Source organism: Syngnathus scovelli, unplaced genomic scaffold (genome assembly GCF_024217435.2).
Source record: "Syngnathus scovelli strain Florida unplaced genomic scaffold, RoL_Ssco_1.2 HiC_scaffold_24, whole genome shotgun sequence".
Lineage (NCBI taxonomy): Eukaryota > Metazoa > Chordata > Actinopteri > Syngnathiformes > Syngnathidae > Syngnathus > Syngnathus scovelli.
The window spans coordinates 2,724,660-2,730,750 of NW_026061333.1; the positions used below are offsets into that span (position 1 = coordinate 2,724,660).

The following is a 6,091-nucleotide window of genomic DNA, read 5'->3' on the forward strand; positions in this document are numbered from 1 at the left end:
TATACCGGCACGTGTGAACATGTTCACATAAACAGAGAAATTATGCCGAGTGCAGACAGACAATCACGTTTAAAACCTCGTTTATCATCCATCCATTTATCCATCCTATTCCGCTTATCCGGGTTGGGTCGAGGGGGAGACAGCTTTAGGAGGGACTCCCAGGCTTCCCTCTCCCCAGCCACTTCATCCAACTCAACCCGGGGAATCCCAAGGCGTTCCCAGGCCAGCCGAGAGACATAGTCTTTCCAGCACGTCCTGGATCGCCCGCGAGGTCTCCTACCGGTGGGACATGTCCGGAACACTTCCAAAGGGAGGCGTCCAGGAGGCATCCTGATGAGATGCCTGAGCCACCTCATCTGGCTCCTCTCACCGTAGAAGAGCAGCGGCTCTACTCCGAGTCCCTCCCGGATGACCAAGCTTCTCAAGGGAGAGCCCGGACACCCTGCAGAGGAAACTCATTTCGGCCGCTTGTATTCTGGATCTCGTTCTTTCGGTCACGACCCAAAGCTCGTGACCATAGTTGAGGGTAGGAGCGTAGATCGACCGGTAAATTGAGAGCTTTGCCTTTTGTCTCAGCTCTCTCTTCACCACGACGGATTAGTACAGAGTTCGCATTACTGCCGACGCTGCACCAAACCGCCTGTCGATCTCGCGCTCCATCCTGCTCTCACTCGTGAACAAGACCCAAAGATACTTGAACTCCTCCACTTGGGGCAGGATCTCATCCCCGATCCGGAGAGGGCATCCCACCCTTTTCCGACCGAGGACCATGGCCTCGGATTTGGAGGTGCTGACCCTCATCCCGACCACTTCACACTCGGCTGCGAACCACCCCAGTGAGAGCTGGAGATCACGGCTTGAAGAAGCCAACAGCACCACGTCATCTGCAAAAAGCAGAGACGCAATGCTGAGGTCCCAGAACTGGACCCCCTCAACGCCTTGGCTGTGTGTAGAAATTCTGTCCATAACCATTATGAACAGAATCGGTGACAAAGGGCAGCCTTGGCAGAGTCCAGCCCTCACTGGGAAAGAATCTGACTTACTGCCAGAAATGCGGACCAAACTCTGGTATTGGTGATACAGGGACCAAACCGCCCTTATCAGTTGGCTCAGCACCCCGTACTCCCGAAGCACCCTCCACAAAACTTCCCGAAGGACACGATTGAACCCCTTCTCCAAGTCCACAAAACACATGTGGACAGGTTGGGCGAACTCCCATGCCCCCTCGAGGATCCTGCCCAGGGTGTAGAGCTGGTCCACTGTTCCATGGCCAGGACAAAAGCCACACTGCTCCTCCTTAATCCGAGGTTCGACCTCCCGACAGACCATCATCTCCAGCACCCCTGAATAGACCTTACCAGGGAGGCTGAGGAGTGTGATTCCCCTATAGTTGGAACACAACCTCCGGTCTCCCGTCTTAAAGAGGGGAACCACCACCCCAGTCTGCCAATCCAGAGGCACCGTCCCCGATGTCCACGCAATGCTGTAGAGGCGTGTCAGCCATGATAGTCCCACAACATCCAGAGCCTTTAAAAACTCTGGGCGGATCTCATCCACCCCCGGGGCCATGCCCCAGAGGACTTTTTTGATTACCTCAGTGAGTTCGACCCCAGAGATTGGAGAGTCCACCTCAGAGTCTCCAGGCCCTGTTTCCACAATGGAAGGCGTGTCGGTGGAATTGAGGAGGTCTTCAAAGTACTCTCCCCACCGACTCACGACGTCCCGTGTCGAGGTCAGCAGCACGTCATCTCCAGTGTAAACAGTGTTGACGGTGCACTGGTTCCCCCTCCTGAGACGCCGGATGGTGGACCAGAATTTCCTCGAAGCCATCCGGAAGTCATTCTCCATGGCCTCGCCAAACTCCTCCCACGCCCAGCTCGGGCTCCTTTTCAGTCAGAGAGGCGATATTCCATGTCCCAAGAGTCAGCTTCTGCAGCCAGGGATCGGTCCGCCAAGGTCCCTGCCTTTTTCCGCCGCCCATTTTGCACTGCACCCGACCCCTTTGGCCCCTCCGGCAGGTGGTGAGCCCATGGGAAGGGGGACCCATGTTTCCTTTTCGGGCTGTGCCCAGCCGGGCCCCGTGGGCGAAGGCCTGGCCACCAGACGCTCGCCTTCGAGCCCCACCTCCACGCCTGGCTCCAGATGTGGGGCCCGGTGACCCGCGTCCGGGCGAGGGAAAACAAAATCCATTTATGTTTTTCTTCATAAGGGGCTTGTGAGAGCCGTGCTTTGTCTGGCCCTTCACCTAGGATCCGTTTGCCATGGATGACCCTACCAGGGGCATGAAGCCCCAGACAAGATGGCTGCTAGGATCATTGGGGCGTGCAAACCCCTCCTCCACGGTAAAGTGATGACTAACGAAGGGGCTTCGTTTATCAATGCAGTTTAACTTCTGGTGGGACCCATTTGAATTGGCACATGCCAGTCTATTGTAATTTGGCAAAAAATATTGTTTTTAAATAAAAAACAATAACCAACCCTGTCAATTGCACAAGCACTCCTCTTTACTGTTCACAAGCACAATCACAAGTACAAGTCGTCTTCATCCATAAGCACATGAGTCTTTCCTTGTTAAAACACAGCAGCCCTACAAAAAATGTTCCATCAACTTTTAGTGTCTTAATAGACAATGATGGTATTTATTTAAATATTGAAACAAAATATCTACCTCCTTCAATGTTACACGTGAATGCACATACAGAGAGAAGTTTTATTCATTTTGATAAGGCTACATGAAGCAAAATATAAAGGTGAATACACACTGTTTTCGTGCACCATTTTAGCCCAATTCCATCATTTCCTTGTCTGTCTGTGCCTCCTTACCAGCAAATTTCTGGAAGTCCACATGGCGTCTTTGATGGCAGCAAAAGTGAGCCACTGCTTTGTAAAGTCTTCTTGCTTGATTTTCAACGGGCTCACCCCATAGAGTACAAGGTTCAAGATTCAAGATTCAAGAGTTTTTTATTCGCCATGTTTGAGCGTGCCAAACAAGGAATTTGACTTCGGTAAATCACAGCCTCTGTTCAACATTTAGGTGACTAACAACAACATGTGAAAAATGAAAGATATTCTCAAACATCCCCTGATCTTAAACTGATCTTAAACTCCCAAGAGGGCAAGGAAAAACTCATAACTCCAGCTAGGGGAAATGAGAAACCTTGAGAAGAGACCACAGATGGGAGGGTCCCTCTTCGAGGATGACCAGGCTGCAATGGATGCAGAGAGGACACATAGTACAAACAGTGTAAACAAAAAAGGTGTGGAAAGCGGGATGTTATTGCACAGTAATGACTCTGAGACTCTAAGAGTGGTGTGAGTTCATCAGAGCGACAGCCTGGGGGAAGAAGCTGTCTCTGTGTCTGCTGGTTTTAGTGTACAGAGCTCTATAACGGCGTCCGGAGGGGAGTAGTTCAAACAGGCTGCAACCTGGGTGCGAAGGGTCTGTTGAGATGTTGATGTCTGCATTCAACACTTCCCTTGCCGGGAACTGCAGGTCGCCCACAGGTATACGGCAGCCATGAACTACATGAGCAGGTGCCACACTGACTCCTGGGCGCCACAGCCAGGTCGGGGGCACGTTGAGAGCGCTGATATGCCCCGGGAGTGCATAACGGACCTGACTGGGAGGCCATCATGGGCCACCATCCACGACAGGTCCCAACAAGTTTGTTTCGAGAGGGCGGGGTGGTTGACGTTGTGCCAAACTGTTGTGGGCTCGCCGAATGCGGGTCCGAGCACTGGACAAACCACTTCCCGCTGTACGACAGAGATCATAGATCTGTGACTTGTTAAAATGTCACTATTTTCTTGCTCTAATTTAAAGTTCTTCAAAAACTTTTTGGTGAAGAAATAAGAAGGTGGCGCGTTAAAAGACACAGGAATTCATTGGTCGATGGGTATTAGCTTTAGTTTCCGGAGGTATGTGTCACGTCTCGCCCTGCTCCACTATGTGTCTGTCTTGGTTTCTGTCTGTGTGCTCGCCCCTCCCCTCCTGTGTGCCCATGATCAGTGTGATTGGTCCCACCTGCCTCTCGTTACCTGTCGTGTATAAAAGTCCTGTCTGCCCCTCTCTCCCTGTCGGATCATTGGTTTTGGTCATTGGTTTTGGTCATTGGTTTTGGTTCCTGTCGTTCGGTGTGTCGTCCTGTCTTGGTGCCGTCATGTCCTGCTGTCTTCTTGTTCCACGTCCCGGTCAGTCAGTCAAGTTATTGTTTAAGTCATGTCAGTTTACCGAGTCTGTATTTTGAGTTGCTTCAATAAACCCTGGTCCGAGCTGCACTTGGTCGTCCTGCTCCATGCTCCACCACCCGACCGTGACAGTATGAGCCCATCCAGAATCGTGTCATTGCTTGGCTTTTCGATGCATTTGGTGTAACGAGCGCGCTTCGCAGGTGCAGGGCAACATATCTTCTTCCGAGGAAGAGTTTTAAGTTCGGGACTCCTTCTCCTCTGTTTTTTTTCTTTTTCTTCATGGTGTCCCTCTTCAGTCCCTCTGACTTGGATTTCCAGGTGAAGTAAAAAATGGCTCGGTCCAATTCTAAAAGCAACTTACTTGCTGGGATGAAAACAGAACTGATTAGTAAAAGCAAGGGTAAAATCACCACTTTTATGGTTAAAATTCTCTCTTCTACGGTCAGCTCTCTTAATCCCCCAAACCCAAGAACAGATACTACACTTTATCTTAGCCAAAAGGCAGAGAAGCGATGGAGTATGCGAGTGAGGGACTCGCTTACAGGCTTCCCCGTCTACCCATTCTCACCAACGGTTTGTTAGAATAGGCCTCTTTGGCACATGTGATTAGCTAGGGAGCTTGAGCTATGCCATTATATCGCTGTAACACTTCTCTTGCTTTATTAGCTTTCTCTACTCTATGAAACCCTTTGCACATATGTAGAAGTCGCTCTCGGTTAAGATGACAAGGTCACACATTATCACACAGGCTAGGCAGTCGCCTCCTTGCAGGAAGGCGGCCAGAGTAGTATAAGAGCAGGAACCTTGGCGCTGGGAGAGGAACCTTCTTCTGCATCTCGCAGAAAGGGCTCCACAGCTGTGCATCAATCATTTTGGCATACATTAAATAGTTAAACTGTGAAGGCTTTCTCTTGGTAATTACTGTTAGCATATCGAGCATTAAAGATAAAGAACTGGGAACAAACCTAACAGGTTACAGTACGGAACAGAGTGCTGCTCTAATGGGCACTAAAAAATCGGCAAACTTGTCTGATGACTTATTTGTTCACTCTTCTTCATCCGCAGTAATGCATGTAGTAGTTCACGAGGCATATATGTGTCCCCTTTGACCAGTCTCTATCCAAATACACAGTGTAGATACCTATTAAAATGGTAGACCCGATGAACATGAAAGGCAAATGAGAATTTGCCAAGAACTTTCCAGGGTCATCATATGTACAACGGCTGCGCCAAAAGGAGTCAGGCCAGAAGAATAGAGCGGAACTAACACAAGATTTGAACGCACGCCTTAGTAGAGACTGAGAGCCTAAATCCAGCGCTTCAGCGACACTACCTACCAACTGCAGTTTCAACATTGAATTTTGTTGACATTTCTAATAAAATGTGAAAGTGGATAAAAAGTTGGTTTCTCCACCAGCATCCAGGTTAGTGCTGCCCGACTGAGCTTTGTTCATAATGTAATGAGTGACAGTCAGAATCCAGTTACGAGTTGGAACCGAATGCTTGTTAGCCGATTAGAGGACTTGATGAATTGCTAGCACTGAGCAGCAGAGTGGCGCAGCGGGAGCGTGCTGGGCCCATAACCCAGAGGTGGATAGATCAAAACCATCCTCTGCTGTTTGTCTGGTTTGGACCTTCTTTCAAGTCATGCTTTTGAGAAAAAATGTCGTGCGCATTATCTTTTCCACACGTTGGTTGTGCTGCACCTGGAGGCAGGGCTCGAAGGCGAGCGTCTGGTGGCCGGGCCTTCGCCCATGGGGCCCGGCCGGGCACAACCCGAAAAGGAAACGTTGGTCCCCCTTCCCATGGGCTCACCACCTGTGCGAGGGGCCAAAGGGGTCGAGTGCAGTGTGAGCTGGGCGGTGGCCAAAGGCAGGGACCTTGGCGGTCTGATCCCCGG

At 50.4% G+C, this 6,091-nt stretch overlaps 1 pseudogene; it reads right to left on the minus strand.

The window, feature by feature from the left end:
• Positions 1–4,497: 4,497 nt before the first annotated feature.
• Positions 4,498–4,705, minus strand: LOC125992919 (U2 spliceosomal RNA; annotated as a pseudogene).
• Positions 4,706–6,091: the final 1,386 nt, after the last annotated feature.